This window comes from Eubalaena glacialis, chromosome 8 (assembly GCF_028564815.1).
Source record: "Eubalaena glacialis isolate mEubGla1 chromosome 8, mEubGla1.1.hap2.+ XY, whole genome shotgun sequence".
Classification (NCBI taxonomy): Eukaryota; Metazoa; Chordata; class Mammalia; order Artiodactyla; family Balaenidae; genus Eubalaena; species Eubalaena glacialis.
Window position 1 is genome coordinate 14,169,481 of NC_083723.1, and position 18,309 is coordinate 14,187,789.

An 18,309-nucleotide genomic window follows, 5' to 3' on the forward strand; every position below is an offset into this window, starting at 1 on the left:
AAACTTTTACGTTACATTTAAACCAACAAGAAGTCTGGGTTTGTTTGACATCACGGCATAGGTTAGCCAAAATAATACAGATGAGTAGATTTACTTAATGAGAAGTGATGTAAAAATCTAGAGTGATGTAGTTAAGAAGGTTCATAGACAAAAATTTTGACGGACCCAGGAGCTCCGAGCTCATAAAAAGTAAGTGCTTTAGTAGCTCATAGAAACCAGTGGCAGGTTTTAAGTGAAGTTTAATTATCTTCTACTTACTGAGATATTGTTTGGGAAGACGGCATGTACGTTTATTACAGATGGAAAATAGAATCAATAAACTGGCTGAATAATGCATTAAGGAGTTTTAAGGAGTCCCTGAGTCATAGGTATCTTGATCGATTAGTGTGGTTTGGAAGTCATATCCTCGGCATTCAACATCTTTAATCTAAAGAAGAATAAACTTATCATTAGTGCATTAATTTAATAGGCACTTGGAGAGACAGGAAAGGCAGAAGCAGAATTCTGGCCCTTGAAGAACTTGTAGTTTGGTTGGGAAAGCACACTTCCAAGCACTGTAGACAATGATGAAAGAAGGAAGAGAGGAGTGACCAGCAGATCAGAGAAGGCTTTCTGGAAGCTGAGAGCTGGGTCCAGGGGAAGTGAGAGTTATAGATTGCTGGAGAGGAGGTGAGCAGATAGTCCCACTGGAGTGAGTAAGGGACTGAATGGCTGATGGAAAGAACTCATGGAGAGTGTGTGTGAAAGCAATCCCAAATGTCCTCATCAAAGAGGAAGGAGTGGATCTAAGTAAGGGAAGAGTGAGGAACTCTCCCTCCCAATGTTTTCCTAGTATTAGCTGTTTCTCGCTGACCCGGAGATCTTATGAAACGTGACACACGGTTGGCCATGACCATGCTGCATTTTGGAGAGCGACTATCCTGCCGTTTAGATGGAACCTTCTTTCTTTCCCTCCATCGGTTATACATCGGGTTGTTATTGCCTGTGACAGCCATAAAATTACTCCATTAGACCAACTACCCATTTTCAACAAACCATAGCCTGACCAATACATTGCATTGCTTCCTGGTGCTGTGAGCCTCATGAGCATTAGTTTCTTTATACGGAAAGCGAGAATTAAATTAAATGAGATAATTTATGTAATGCAGTAATATAGCATCTGTATACGGTAGATTCTTAGTTATTGATAGCATTACTATTACCAATCTATTGTTTTCATCATTAAATCAGAATGCATTTGTGATCACAGAGAAAGCTCTTCTGGGTGGTGGTAAAAGATGAAATTTGACTTTGTCTTAAACGATTTCAGGTCATGTTTATTTGCCCTGTTGGAAATCCAAAGTTCCAGACTGTTGAGAACAAAACCATTACTAATATTTACGGCTTTTAACAATTTACTTTCTTTGCTTTTTCCTTTCTTCAATCATCAAAGTAAGGAAGTTGTTTCCATGTGGTCTGCAAATGAGAAATGTATTTACTAATTCAGTTTTTTAATAACTTCTTGGAAATTGTGAATTTTCAAAAATGGGCAAAAGACATCAAGTACTATTTTGGAAATTCTCAGAGACTCCATCTTCCTGTCTTGGTGTCTTCAGGGTGGGAGATTGTCCAGCTCTTTCACCCCTGCTTTTTGTATGATAGGGGAAAGCTGCAATTATGCCTGATTTTCTTGTTTTTTTTTTTTTTTTGGCTGTGCCACATGGCTTGCGGGATCTTAGTTCCCTGACCAGGGATTGAACCCGGGCCCTCGGCAGTGAAAGCACTGAGTCCTACCCACTGGACCGCCAGGGAATTCCCTCTCCTGCCTTTTACAATTCCACTTTGGTAACAAATGTTAAATTAAGAAAAATAGATCAAATGTCCTTTGAACAAGTGAACAGTATAGAATGAGTTTTGCGGAGGTTAAACTACAGGTTGTAAGAAATAGTCACACAAAATCCCTTGTGTTTGAAACAGTGATTGAGATAGCCCATCTCAACGGCATTACACAGATGTTGTTTTAGAGAACTCTTTTTCTTTCCTACGAATTAAAGAAAACTTCTGCTCAGTTGAAAAACTGCCACCTTTTTTGTTCCTTTAAAGTTTTTTTTTTTTTTTAAATCAAAGTGGGTCTGTACATTAGCAAAGCACTTTAACGACCTTGCGCGTGATCGCAAAGTGCTCTGTTATATGCAAGTGCCATGGAGGGAAACAGCGCTTCTCACAATTGTAAATTTCCAACTTTATCCCTTTAAAAAACATATCAGTGATTTTTTACTGCAATAAAGATCTTTAGATTTGCGTGAAACCACTTTCTGATTCTCAGAAGATGCTAACATTTTATCATATTTGTGGTTTGAGTTTTGTTTTGGAACCAGTCTTCAAAGTAGCGAGAGCAACTAATTATTCCTCTGAGCCTGCAAGGTGGGGGAAGTTTGCAGGGAGGTAAACACTGGTTATCATTATTTTATTTCTTTCCCCCTGACTCCCAGATACACGTGATTGTCAGAGAATACATGCGACGTGTCATTTTGATTGCCATGCAGACCTCCATGTTGGGAAATTCTAGAAGCCCCTGAAAGCTCAAAAGTTGAAGTTTTGCTCTGGGTTTCTAGTAGAATGGAGACCTTACACCAATGATTCTGGGGCTGGAGACCCATGTTCTTGGACGAAAAGCACTTGAGAAATGAGTATACAACAAATACAATATGGGCCTTTGGGGGAGAGACTCAGGTCATGGACTATTAATCAGATAGGCATGGATTTAATTTCCACCTCTGGAATTTTCTTGGGTAAGTTACTTAAACTTCCCAAGCTTTATTTCCTCATGCTTATAATGGAGGTAATAAGACCTCCTTCATGGGGTTGTTGTGAAAATTAAATACACAGAGGCACATGCATGTCCAAGTTCACCCATGCGTGTGCGTGCGCGCACGCCCACACACACCACACGCACACCACACACACAATTTTTTGGTGAAGCACTTAGTTCAGTTCCTGGCAGGAAGAATTTAATAAGTAGCAGTTGTTATTCTTATCACAGTTAAATAGTTTTGTCTACACTTCTATGGTGGCACACAGAAACATGTGTTACACTCAGATAAAATACAAAAATCCACAGAAATAAGATTGTCTGAGGTCTAGTCCTCAGCTAAAGTGAAATGGAGAGAAACATTGTTTCAGATTTTCTTAGCCAGGTACCTTCTGTGGGTATAATGGAGTGCAGGCTGGTTTGTCTTTCCTATCTGGGTGTTTAAGACAGAGACAACTTGGGAATAATTTCTCCCCCTACTCGGAGACCTGACTCTAAAATAGAGTTTTCTTACTATATATTTTTTCTTTCTGAACATCTGCATTAAGTACTCACTGGTCATTGGTAGAATCCAGCTGCATTTAGATTGTTGAATAAAACCAGGCAGAAAAAAAGTGACGTTCTGTATGAAAGTTTGGGGTCAGTCAGATTGTGTGTGTTTCAGTGAGTATAATCACATCTTCAGAGAAATGAGTGAAGGGTTTAAGTTTGCGTTTTGAGACCTTAAAAGCCATTTTAAAAAGTGCATTAACACATAGAATTGATTTGCATGGTTTGGAAACGGGGAAAAAAGGAAGAATCAAAATTTTGTATTTGTTTCTGATCTGGTTATTTATTTTTATGGTTTGAAAAGAACTTTAAAATGCAGGTTAAAAAATAGCCTTGGGGTCTGTTTTGTTCACTTTTATCTAAAAGATTCACCTGTGCTCACTGAGTAGTAGATAATGATCATTTGAAATAATGAGATTTTAAATCCCACATAAAAAATATGTAGCCACTCAATAGTACAGAACACTAAAAAAATTTTGTGGAGGTTTATATTGGAACAAGGAGGGGTGTGATCCCAGAAAATACACTTTAAGAAAGCAAGAAGACCAGTAGATCTGGTTTGCAGCTTATCAATATGTCCAAAGCCCTCTAATAAATACATAATAAAACACCTTGCAGTTGCCATCTCCCAAAGACGTTTGCCTTTTAATTTGGGGATTTTGGATCCTGTCTTATTAAATAAAATTTTCCTAACAAAATTTGGTTGACTTGAGCAAAATTTCTGATGTGCAATGGGAAAACAAGAATCTCAGACGTTAAAAAGCAAATCATCTTTGTGGATTTAATTGCCATTGACAGAAAAAGGCCATTGGGCTGGAAAGATAATCATCGTTCAGCAAAAAGGCATTATACAGTTTGAAATCAAGGAAAAAAAATTCTATTAAGTTAAAACTGCTGGAAAATGAAATCAAAGAAAATATTTAATTAAAATGATTTGCTTTATTTTTTATTTTATTTTTTGGTCAGTGAACTTTTTTTTACTGCAAATGTGACACATGTGACTAAATAGCACATGTCTAGGCCAGGCATAAACTGATATTTATTGATAAATGTCAATCTTGAGAGAAAAAATAATGGACCTACTGCTTTTAAGTTTATTGCATTTCCATACCAAGCCAATTTTTTTTTTGGCCAAGGCTGAAGAAAAAGCCTGGTTCATCTTACCTATAGGCATCTCCCCAAATGACCTGGGAGGTCATTTTGATCCAGTAGTTCACTTGTAAAGGGATTCAGACAAGGTCACAGCAGGTGGAACGCCCTCTCCCTTCCTGAGTTGGACCCCTTCTCAGATGAAGGCATCTGTCCCTCCCAGACTAAAGCTGCCACAGTGGCTTGACTTTGTGTTTATGAAGCCTGCTGCTTCTTCTGTTTTCCTTGCTTCTTCTTCTCACTTCACTAGCTTTGTAAATGTCCTTTCATAGCTCCGTTCACTGCCCTTTGCAGACCACTCCCTCCCAGCCCTCAAGACTCGCACTGGAGGACCACTGCAGGTAAGGCTTTCCCAGGTGGGTCATGCAATTAAAAAATATTGTCAAGTATTGATGTAGACATGGTCTGGATTTGAGTGAGTTTTTCCTCCTTCCCCAGAGTCTGAGCCTTTGTACTGAAGAGGGGCAGCAACTCCTGGATCCATGTGCATGGATCTAAATAAGGTCCCTGGGCCAATAGTATTTCAACTACTATTTCAACTATTTCAACTATTAAATCCCTCTCTCTCAAATCTCTTTTTTCTAGGAGACATCAAGCCATCATAGTTAGGATATTCATTCATTCATGTACTTCTTCATTTATTTATTCATTTTGCTTTGTACTGTGTGCCAGGCACTTGTACTGCCACTGAAAATACAAAGATAATTAAGAAGGAGCTATTGCTAAAGGAGGACAGTGGTGCTGCGGAATGAGGCTTAGATAGTTTTTCAGTTTCCCTAAGGCCCTGAGCTCGTGCCCCTTAGACTCTGACTTGCTCTACCTTTGCTCCTTCTCATTTGTAATAGATGGAAAATAAACCAGATGGCAAATCCTTTTTCTTTCTTTTTCAAAGCAAACCATGTACCAAGTTTTTTGGTCCAAATTGTGTAGGATAAGTTAAATTGCATTCTATTAACCAATATGAGTGTATTACTGTAAGCATAGTTATGTTGAAATAAAGTTTTAAAAAGAAAAAAAAACAACCCTCCAAACCCTGCTGGGTGCTCTAGCATGTTCTCTCTCTCTCTCATTCCTGTCATTCCTGCCACAGGAATGCAGGTCAAGAATTTGGCTTTAGTAATTGAAGATGAGGTAAGCAATCATGGAAGACTATATCTCATGGCCTTTATTTTCTCTGTGAAATGGGAGGCAAATTCAGTGCCCAGAAGCAGGGTGAAGATTAGGAAGAGTAGTCAAGTGTAACCTTGGTCACTCTGGCTCTTTATCTCCTTTTCCAGCAGGTCCAGCAACCCCTGAATGAGCCCCTTAAGCATTTCAGGAGTTACCAGAGTGTCTTTCATATGCTCAGGGACACATTCACTCAGGGACTCCTGCTGTGTCAGGGTCTCCATAATACTCACTGGGTTTCCTGCCAGTGACCCCAGAAGGTGGCTGCCACTAAATGGCCAGTTCTAGAGGTTGTTCCTTTGACCCTCCACCACCCCTCTGGGCTGTGGTCCTGTCCTGTCTCTTCTGATCTGGCAGTTTCCTGCTGTTGGCCCCTCTGAGTGTTCTCTGTTATCACGCTCCCAAGCTGTGTTACCCACGCCTTCATGGGCTTCAATACAAAGAGAAACAGTTCTTGTAGTTTTTACTTCTTTCTCCCTTGTATACAAACAAGTGCCCAAGGGCTAGCTCAGGCACATATCTGAATAATAGCCACCTTGCTGTTCTCAGAAACCCTGCTGTGCTCCAGTGACTAAGGCTCTGTGGCTAGAACAGCATCACCGTCGTGAAGGCATCAGCAGAGGACTGCTTGTCCTCACCACACAGTCTAAAACCCAGCCATGGATGCAAACCAAGTCCCCATGTCAGGGGACTTCAGAAAACACTCTCTCTCTCTTTTATTTTGGCCGCACCTCGCAGCATGTGGGATCTTAGTACCCCGACCAGGGATGGAACCCGTGCCCCCTGCAGTGGAAGCGCAGAGTCTTAACCACAGGACCGCCAGGGAAGTCCTCCAAAGAAACCTCTCTTCATAACTCCTCCAACATATCCAGACTGGCCAGAATATGACAGCAGCAAACTAAGACTTAAGTTAAACTCCATGCTAGAAAAGTTTTAGAACAGCTACCAAGGGGATGGAAAATGTGCCAGACTAGGAAAAGTTACAAAAGTGCTGAATTCCACTCACTGCTCCACGGAGACCAGAGACCTTCGATGGAAACGGCACCATCCAGCATCTGTCTGTTGTTTTTCCAGCAGTGTTGAGCAGTCTGGGAAGGAAAGAGAGGTTTGAATTGAGTCAGAATGGAGGATGAGCAGGGCTTGTAGGGCATGGTAATAGAGGGTGAGGGGATTGAAAAAAAGTTTGTAAAATTGTTGGTGGAATATTTATTGGGAAGCTCAGTTGGGTGGAGTAGAGAAGGAAGGGGAGTCTGGGGAGCTGATGGAGTCATTTGTTCAGCGAGCATTTATTGATCACTGACTATGTGCCAGGCAGGTACAGGCACAGGTTCTGGGAAGTTTATGGGCTAGTTGGAGAGGTAGCTAAGGACGCCGTATAGAATGCTAACTGCTACAGTGATCTGGGAGCTGACGGAGTGCAGAGGAGGAGCATCTAACTTTGTCTTGGAAGACTGGCTAGAGGAAATGATACCTACATGGAATGGCCTGGTAGACGAGAAGGAGTTGGCCAGGAGGAGAGAGAGGAAAGCCTGCTCCCAGGCAGAAAGGCCGGCTTGGGTGAAGGCTTGGAGATAAGAGAGAAGGAGGATGGCAAGATTGGTGCAGGCTGGCAGGGGGCGTGGAGGACTGCAGGGAAGTCATGAGGGATGAGGTTGAGAGGTAGTCAGGGACCACATCAGGAAGGGTCGTGGAGCCTTGAAGGATACTTTGAGGGCTGTCTACCCAGCTCCGTCCCTTCCCTTCCACCCTGACCACCGCTAAACTGCTTCACGATCAAGGATAGAGGCCAGAATGCAAGTCTGTGTCATGCTGACTGTCCTCCCCCCGTCATAGCTGGTGACACCAAGTTGGATACCCAAGGCTCATAGGCCAGCATATTCAGAGAGGAGCATAGGAAGCTGGCTATAGAGAGATAGAAATAAATCAAAATGGGGGGAGAGAGATAGAGAGAAACTGAGTAGCTGGCTTCCTAGTTTTCCAAGAGTTGCAATTAATAACAAAGCTTGTGCCCTTGTAATTAATTCTCCCTTTTGGCACTCACTCTAGCTCAAGTGGCTTACCGTTTCTTGTAACCAAAGGATCTTTGACTAGGCTCATCAGGGAGAGAATATACGATGAGAGGAAAGGGCCTAGGACAGAACTCTGTGGAACAGCAGTATGGGTAGAGTTGTTTTTTGTTCCAAATAGTCAGTCACAAATTCACCTAATCTAGGCCGTGGTTTCCTTGGCAGTACAAGTCACGTCAAAGCTTACTGGGCTTTTAATCTAGTTCAGAGGTCAGCAATCTCTGACCCACGGACCAAGTCCAGGCCACCACTTATTTTTGTAGATAAAGTTTTATTGGAACGCAGAGACATCCATTCATTCACATGTTGTCTATAGGTGCTTTGTTTCTACCACAGCAGAATCAAGTGGTTGCAACAGAGGCAATATGGCCTGTAAGAACTTGAAATATTTACTGTATGTCCCTTTGCAGAAGAAGTTTGCTGGCCCTCTCAGCTCCATGTAGCCATACCCACAGTTCTTTTCCAGTCACACTTAGATTTTCTATAATTCTTTGCATTCTCATCCCCATGCCAGCTTTTTCTTTCTCTGACACTAATTGTCCCATACCTTAAGCTCATCAGGTTTAGATGTAAGTCTCTATTGACTGAGATGTTTCTTCCAATAGAAAGGGTTTTCTGGGCATCACATCCTTAGTTAAACCTTAAATCTGAGGCATGTGAATCTACTCAAAGGTTTTGACAATGGGTTGACAGCAGTGGTCTTGAATTGACCCTTATCTCAAGGCTGAGTTTTATTTGGCCCTCGTTGCTCAGCGGCCTTCTCAGTTTTGTCTTTTCCCAGTTGGGGTTAAAGAGCTTTCTTCTTTCAGCCTACAAATCCCTGAATTTCCAACTTGCTGCAGCAAAGGAAACTGAGCACTAGGGGAACCGTGGGTGGGCGTCTTGGGGAGAGGCGTCAGGAGAGACCTGCCACAGGGCTTGGCTTGTGCTGGGTGACGTCAGGGAGGGTTTAAGGAAGTGAAGGCTCATTCTAGAGTGGGTGCTTTCAGGAGCTGGGGCCATTCAATGATTGGGAATCTCCCTAATTTTGTATCTAGGAGATGGGAGGAACAAAACAGGGCCGGGGTTGTCATTAGTGAGGAAGCAGTTGTCACTAATATGGGGTAGTCCTGAGTCCTGTCATTAAGGCATCCAGGAAGGACAATAGGACCAAAACAAGAAGGGCTGGTGGTGAACAGCGGCTGCCCTGGGCTGAGGAAGGAGGCAAAACACCCTCCTGGAATAGAGATGCATCATCTTGGTCAGGAGAACTGCAGAGAGAGAGGCACTGAGGAGAAGTTCCCAAAGGACCATGAGGGTAGGCCAACAAGACAGGCCCAGAGCCACACGTCCCAGGGAGAATATCCTGTCCCTCATTTCTCCTCCCTTCTCCCACCCCACCCCAGGCACGGAGCAACACAGGAACTAGCAGGTAGGGGAGAAGCGAGCCCAGGGACTATCTTCCTTCCTGGATTGAGACTGTGTTTACAGCGTAAAGTGACCACCAGGCAATTGACCAACAGGAGCGGGAACTCAGGGGGCTGCTGGCATGCAGAGGGGAACTATGCCCAGTGGGAATGCTGGAGGGTCGGGTGAAAGCGCATCTTTACAAACAGCATTTGTTCACCATCTTGGTGACTCTTTTGTTTGCTATCTTAATGCTCCCACTACAACGTGAGCCCTATGAGAACAGAGAGCTGGTCTTTCTTGCATAACACAATATTCTCAGCAAATGAAGTGTTGTAGAGAAAGTGGTGGGTAACAAATAAACATTTCCAGCATGAATGAATGAGTGAATGAATGAATTGTTCCCCTAACCCCATAGGCTCTCCTTATTTGTATTTTTTTGGGTTTTTTTGCATTAAAATTTTTTAATTTTATATTGGAGTACAGTTAACTTACACTGTTGTGTTAGTTTCAGGTGTACAGCAAAGTGATTTTGTTATACATATACATATATCTATTCTTTTTCCGATTCTTTTTCCATATAGGTTATTACAGAGTATTGAGTACAGTTCCCTGTGCTATACAGTAGGACCTTGTTGTTTTCTTCTTATTTGTATTATAGTCACAGTTGGTTTTATCTTTGGCTGTGGCAGCCCATGCCGGGGCTAGATTTCCACCAAGAAGGAGATGCTGTTTTGATCATTGAAGGAGTCAAGATACTCTTTCACTTAGAGCTGGGCTTGGGTCGTCAATAACCTTTGCTAGTCATTGACCTGAGATGGTTACACAGAGGAGAGTTCCTGGCTTTGAGCCCAGTTTAACTATGGGCTACCCAGGGAGCCTTGGCTATCTATATTTGTTCCATGTCTGAAGTTAATTAGGTCCAGCTCGTGCATTTTAACTAAAGATTTCTCTGTGTTGCATGTTTCTTAATTCTCGTTACACATTAAGATCATCTAGGGAGTTTTAAAAAATATCCATATCCTGGGTCCACTCAAGACCGGGAGGTGGAACCCAGGAGTATTATTACTCATCTCTCTGAAAAGAGTTCAGACCATTTCAGGTATTGTCAAACTTGTGTGATGAATTTTATGCTGTGTGAGCTGCTTTCTGGTCATGAATCGTAGGGCTACATGTTGGCCCACGGGGAGGGTTGCTAGATAAAATACAAAAAAGCCCAGTTAAATGGGTTTTACAAATAATGTTGTTTATTATGTTGTTAATGATATTAATGTTAATGCTATTGCAACAGGCATACTTAATACTAAAACATTATTCATTGTTTATCTGAAATTCAAACTTAACTGGGCTTCCATACTTTTCTTTTCTTTTTCTTATTTTATTTTATTTTATTTTTTAAAATTTTTTTAAATTTTTAATTTTTTTTATTTTCTACATCTAGCAATCTGGCGTGAGGGACTGGGGAAATAAAATAAGCGGTCCTTCACTACAGATTGTTTGAGAGGCCCTGGTTTGAAACACCCAAATGCTGGGCAGTGCTAATCAGGGAGGGTTTTCCAGACAGGGTTGTTGGCTGCCAATAGCAGAAACCCACCAGAAACCCACCAGAAAAGAAATTTATTGGAAGTATAGCTAGTATAGGTAACTCACAGAATCAATGGAAAGGATATAGAACCAGGTTAAGGAAAGGTAGGAACCAAGGGGGCTGGGAAGCCAAGGGCACAGCCAAGGCCATGCTGCAGTAGAGTCTGGTCAGAGAGGTGCCTCTGGAGCCACTGACTCTGTATGTCCTTTGCTGGCTTTTAGCTCCGCCTCCATCAAAGTCTCTAATGGTCTCTGGACCTGTAAGTTCAAGTTTCAAAGTTCCAGTTGGGAGCATCTGAGCTGGGCCATGCAGCCATACCCTCTGGCTGCCAGGGAGTGGGGAGAGGAAGTACCCTCTGGGCAAAGCCTCCCTACTCCTGCACAGGGGGAAGCAATTGCCCGAAGAGAAAAAAGTGTTGCATTGGGGTAGCAAGAAATGATAAACATCCACTACTGAGTGAGGGCTGAGGTGAACTTCTCACGGAAGTTGTGGGAGTTTGGAGCGCTGTCTCTTCATCTGTATTGTGCTGTTAACTGGCTGCGGCCCTTAGCAGTCACTCAGCCTCACTGAGCCTCAGTTTTCTTATCTGCAAAATCAATGGCTTGCAGATTTTGAATTTCACTGACCAGTAAAATTTCAAAGGGAATTTTGGGGATGAATATAGGCATCTTGCCTTTTTTTTTTTTTTTTTTTGGCTTTGTCAAGTAAAGATATTACTTAAAACAACTATCTATTACAATCACCATCATTTTATAAAACGAAGCATCTTTTAATACCAAAAATTAGGAAGGACATCATCTCAGAATACTGATTAGTTCTTTAAATTGAGTTAGCTTTTAGAAAAACTTACTTCCGTTGACTTTTTTTCTTTTTTCTAACTTCACTTGGACCAGTGAGGGACTGGCTCTACACCATGGGTTAGTGTTTGGGAACCATCAGTCTTAATGGCTCTTCTAAGATTATGATTCTTTGCATTTCTCAAGACTGGAGAGGGGGAATTTTGTATAGCCTTGTTGTTGGCATTGCAAACTTTTTCCTTTTGATCCCTGAGCAAATCTTGTTTGGATGACCTCCAGGGCATGGTATAAAGTCTGCCTTTTAATGTGCATTAAAAAAGAACACTTGAATGGCAAGAAGCCTTTGGGACAAGGAACATCCACCTTTTTATAGTGCTTGATGTTACTGTCACAGAGGTGCCCAGAGACTTTGGCGGTGAGTGAATTTCTATAAATCTTAAAAATCAATCAACTGATCAATATATAGGGAGGGCTGGTAGATGTGCCCACTTAGACGACCAAATGGCTAGTCCAGCTTGGCCTTTCTCATCACTGCGGAGACACTAATAAAGTGGGGATATGCAAAGGGTCATAAAGATGACCCTTGTTTCTCCTTCCCACTCTTTTCAAAATCATGCATTTTGAAGACAGCTGGGATCAAGGGAATTGAATAGGCACATTCTGAAGTAAAGAAACCACTGATGCATCTATAAATACTGAGGAATAATAACAGATGGAAAACGGACAAGTTAAGGAAAAGGGACTGTGGTTAAAAGTATAGCACAGGGTAAAGGACCTCATCAGAATGCGGGAAACTTTTCAGCTACAAGGATCCAACTTTCCAGCAATGCGGAGTGGGGAGAGGTTTGAAGACCGAGGCCCCTCTCTGGATGCTCAGAGTCAAGCAGATGAAAAACGGAAGGGTTTTAGTGCAGTGGAGAGCACGACCTTCCCCAGGGCTTTATGTGGCCCTAGTGATTTGTTTTTTCAGCCCTAAGATCTATAATTTTGTTTTTCTTTGTAGATTTTGTGTTGACTCATTTTGATTCCTCCATTTCTTCCCTCCCCTTGCCCTCCTGTGCCTGTGGTTGTCTCTTTTTAAAATTTTATCTTGTGAGTCCAGTTTGCTCCTTTTGGTTTATTGAAAGCGTGCCTATGTTATTCATTCTGATGTTTTTCCTTGCAACTCTGTCTTGCTGGTGTGGAGGCCAGGTTATTTGAACACAATAACTACCCTTTAAAGAAATCTTTCTCTTCACTCACTTTCTTAGCCCAAGTTGCCTATTGCTGCTCTTTGTAAAGCTCATGACTAAGGCAGCTGGTCAGTCATATTGTCTTTGTACATACGGGGTGATTTCTTACACGTGGGTACATTTATCCTGGGACTGTGAGATGAAAAAACTGATTCCCAAAGAAATACACCAGCATTTGCATGCAAAAACATAAAAAACAAAAACAAAAAACTATCCCTTACCGTAGCCTTCTTCTTCCAATGCTACTGCCAAAGGTTAAAAAACTTCTGGACCCCTCTTTGAGCTCATCTGTAAATCACACCAGAAAATTGGTCTTATTGCTTATGAATCACATCTTATTATTTGACCTAAATTTATATTACCTAGTATTGTCACCCATCTTATTTAATCAAATCTGCTTCATATGGCTTTATTTACAGGATGATATTAAAAATATTTGACAGCACAGGCTAATCAGAACAGATGCTATTTATACCCAACAGTTATATCTAGAGTGATATGTATCCTCTGAATATCAGTTCTGCTTTATGATATTCTAAAACATTTTTAAAAATAAAAATACCCCACATATGGTGAACTTTGATATTTTTTGAGTTTCCAGTGTCCAGTCCTAGCTTGCTCTATTGGAGGAATTCCCATCATGTAATAGTGGCCCCATTAGGTGCATGTGTATAACGCTTAGTGTGCACATGATATGGTCATAGAAGGTGTTGATATGTCTTGGAAGACATAGAGGACATGTTTGGAAGACAAAATCATTCTCTTTTTTCTTACATCTTTTTATACATCTGGAGTATAACTGCTTTACAATGGTGTGTTAGTTTCTGCTGTACAACAAAGTGAATCAGCTATACGTATACATATATCCCCATATCTCCTCCCTCCCACCCTCCCTATCCCACCCCTCTAGGTGGTCACAAAGCACCGAGCTGATCTCCCTGTGCTATGCGGCTGCTTCTCACTAGCTATCTATTTTACATTTGGTAGCGTATACATGTCCATGCTACTCTCTCACTTCGTCCCAGCTTCCCTTTTAATGTAAGGGGGGAGGGTCTCACTTTTAAGAAAGAGTTCATGATGTCAGCCCCCATAGTCCTACCAATCCCTGGGAATGCATGTCTCCATGACTGAAACCTACTTTTCTCCATTAGTGCCTCTTGATTGGTTACCAAAGCCTGTGTGGAAATAGTCTCAGGAATCACATCTTCTCCCAGACCACCAGGGGCTGTTGTGTTTCCCTCCAAGATGAGCTGCGTGATGGGTCTAGTTAGGAGTCTGGGTAAATAATTACTGAGTTTGGGCAACTCGTGCAGCTGTGGTGTTTCACAGAGACGGCATTTCAAGATGCATGAGTTCCATTTTTGATCTCCTGATTTACCCTCTGTCTCTGCAATTCAGGACAATCATTTAAAATACCCATAGAAAAGAATTTTAAAAAGAGTGGATATATGTATATGTATAACTGATTCACTTCGCTATATACCTGAAACTAACACAACATTATAAATCAACTATACTCCAATAAAATTAATATTTTATATAGAAAACAAAAACAAAAAAATAAAATATCCTACAAATGTTGCAATAGAGCAATATAAGAAACACAGTTGAACTATGATGTTCTTACAGTGGAAATAGCTTTGTTTCTTTGTATTTTCTAGTTTTTCTACAACAAACATAGATTACTTGTATAGTAAAAGATATCATCAACAACAAAAACTGGAAGGAAAAATAAGCAAAAATATTTCCCAATTTATATCTTTTCCCTCATGTATAGTCATAGATGTGGCCCAAGTGGTGACCAGAACCGTGGTATCCAAAGTGGACTCATATGAGGCCCAGTGATCTACGTCAATGATGGGTTAGTTAAGGAGTTTAGTCAGTCTCAATGCAAGTAATTCGTAGTGGATCTTCCTCTATGAGAACATTTATTAGTAGCATTGAGTACATCTAAGCAGGCCTCAAATCTCAGATAAGGGTACAAGATTTGGAGATGAGGACAGTAATACCTATATATGGTAGGAATCTAAGAAATTCTGGCCTCTTTTCTGCTTTTATCCAGCATCTTAATAAAGCATCTGCAAAAGACATCAATGTTACAGGTCACCACAAATGTTGTCATTGCATATGGGCCCCTTGCTCTTTGACTGAAGTCATTTTTGGAGCAACTCCAATTCTGGATCTGTGTGGTTGTATTGGCTGTCCTACCGTTGCATATCTACACATAGCCAAACACCCTAGGAGCAACTTACATCCTCACCTAGGGTAACTTACATCCATAATCTGACTTTAAGAAAACACATATGTTTTAGATAAAGTTTCATCCAATATCCTGAAAACCTCCTTAGGTGTCATCGTCTTCCCCTGACCATGGCTGTCCACATGGCTCAGTAGATCAGCCAAATGGGTCAGAAGCGCTGCTTGCTTGGACTCCTTTCAAAGGGCGGCACGATGGGTAAGGGTTCTGGACCTGTGTGTATTAATTGGGGGCTGGTTTCAACTACTTTGTGACAGACTGCTTCTGAATTCTTTCCAACCATGGATTTTTGATGAAACTCATCAACCTGCTGCACTTGACACTGAATAGATTATGTGTATATGGTTGGTTTAGTGGAAAATTCTTATTGGAACAGCTTTTGAAATCGTTTAAAACAGACACTGGTGATTGTCTTGTAAGCCGAGGCTATTTCTATCCATTCATTTACTGGTTCAAAGTCAGTTTCAGAACCGCTTTTCATCATTTTAATTCTGAAGTTTATTTTATTTGTAAAATATTGTAGTACAAGAAGCATGGTACAAGATCTTCATTTCTGGAGAAATATTACTGTTTTTGCAGAATGAATGTGAGTTTCTTGAAGGCAAGGATTCATTTTGTTTATTTCTAAGTCCCCAGCACATAAAATTTCTGGCACATATGGAGTGCTTAGCAGATATCTGTGGAATATGGAATGATTGAATTTAAATGATAGTTATCTTTCTAAAGAAGACATTTAAGAATTTCCTAAGTCAGGCTTCCCTGGTGGTGCAGTGGTTAAGAATCTGCCTGCCAATGCAAGGGACACGGGTTCGAGCCCTGGCCCGGGAAGATCCCACATGCCACGGAGCAACTAAGCCCTTGCGCCACAACTACTGAGCCTGAGCTCTAGAGCCCGCGAGCCACAACTACTGAGCCCACGTGCCACAACTACTGAGCCCACGTGCCACAACTACTGAAGCCCGCACACCTAGAGCCTGTGCTCCGCAACAAGAGAAGCCACGACAATAAGCCCGCGCACCGCAACAAAGAGTAGCCCCCGCTCGCCGCAACTAGAGAAAGCCCACGAGCAGCAACAAAGACCCAACACAGACAAAAATAAATAAATAAATAAATAAATAAATTTATATAAAAAAAGAGAATTTCCTAAGTCAAACATATTTCATAATAATAGGTATAATCAATAGGTAGGACCTTAGCCTAGAATACTTTTAGCGTATTTTAGATGGAAACAAAGCTTGACAATGAGTATTTTGTCTTTCCCCACCATGAGGACAGAAGAATCAGCATTTTTTTGCTCCTCTTAAAGTCAGTCTTGGACTTTCCTGGCACTTTCCAGGAAAGTCCATTCATAATGTATGGGCACTTGGATTTCTGGTTCTGTTGCTTTCCCCAAAGCACTTCTTGTCAATCATAACATAAAACTGATGTATGGATCTCTATGTAGCATAAGAAATGTTTGCTAAGGGTTACGAAAAGTATGGAGATAGTGATTCTAATTAAAAAAATTTTACTGGTATTTTTAGCAAGATTTTCCATTTTCCCGAAGAATTAGTAAATTATACAGCAACATTAACGCATCCCTCCTACCCACATAAACTTCGAGCAGGAGTATATTCTCAATGCCTAAATTTTCCAGAACACGCAATTACAGGCATTGCTTAAGAGCAGCAAAAACTCCTTCCCAGTAGAATTCGCTACAACACCTGGCACGCAGCTGGCTGTCAGTAATAGATTCTGATGTCTCTGGGTTTTGTCTGCCTGTTATGGTTTCTCATCTTCTGTCTTCTGATTCTCATGAAGACCTCCTCCTTCATCCCTGTGGTCCTTCGGTGTTGTGATCATGAGGCCCCATCCCCAGTACCACAGACAGGGGTGGGTCTGGGACCCTGCGTGGCCGATTCAAGTACATCATCCCCAGCACAGTGCCTAGTTTAGAGACAGGCGTGTGACTCAACATCTGGGCGCTCCACCTGAGAAGGAAGTCTAAGAGGACAGGCTGATGACATCCTTGGAACCACTGCATCCAGCTGTGCTTGAGGTCCCCAACTAGACTTCCCAGACTTTGTTTAAATAAGTTTGAGTTGGATTTCTGTAATTTGCAATCAAAGGAATCCTAATTCATATAGTATTTCATCTGAACAGTTAAAATAATCATGATATTAACTAGTCTGTCATGAAACCCCTCCTTTTTGTAACATTTGGGGTTGTAACATACGCTTATTTCCATGCTTACAATTTAAATGACCTATCTGAGTTCAAGACACGTTTCGCCTAGAAGCTCATGTCAAACCATTCTTTATTTTTTATGGTACAAATTAAAAGTGACAGATCTGAAGCTGTTAAGAAATACACAAAGTGCAGCTTTACTGACCATACAGATATTGCTCTAGATTAAGTACAGTTTTGTCAGTTTTTTTTTTTTAAACATCAAGCAACCTGTGCAGATAAATCAGCTTTGGTTTCAATGTCAGAGCAAGTAAGGAGCTTTTAAATATCCAGTTTGGCTTCTTGGTCACAAGTCCATCATGTCAACATCTCGTCATGATGCTTTTTTCAAAACAATCCAGTCTGTTTTCCTGCTGCCTGCTCCAGGCGCGGAGAAGCAGCTCTCTTTGCCACGTCTCATCAGTGACTCTGGTAACCAGTCTGGATCACAGCACGTAGGACAAAAAAAATCACTTCCTTAACAACAAATAGACAAATGTGCCTCACAGAATTTCAAGTTGAAGACAAGCAAATCACGTGACAAAAAGCTCATTACAAAATGTTATTCAAACAGATTTTGCAGTCAAACATTGAAATGAAAATCAATTTCCTTTTTCTCCATTTTTTTTTTTTTTTTTTTTAAGCTTGGTCATTAACTGGGTACAAGTAGAGTGCTGAGGTAAAACATTGATGAACAGTTTGTATTTCTTTTTTTTTTTTCTTAAAATAGGAACAGTTTAGTATTGCAAGATTGTCAGCAACATTTAGCCGTATCTATACAATGTGCATATACCTACAAATATTGAGCTTTGGTCCAGCGTAGAGAAGATGAGCAAAGGCATTTTACAATTTCTTTTTGGTTATAGCTTGAGTTCTTTGATACGCCTCTACTTGTTTTTTGTTTTTTGTTTTTTATCCTAGCTCCTTTTGCTTTTTTGTTCTCTCTTTTGTGGAGTGTGTGTGTGTGCATGTGTGTATGTGTGTGTATTGTGTGATTACAACAAAAAGAAACCAAAAACCTTGCAATGCAATTAAAACTCTCAACTGTTCACAATGTTTTTTTGACTGAAAAAGAAAAAATAGCCCCACAAACAAGCGTCAAGTATAACATCAGTCGTTTTTTTT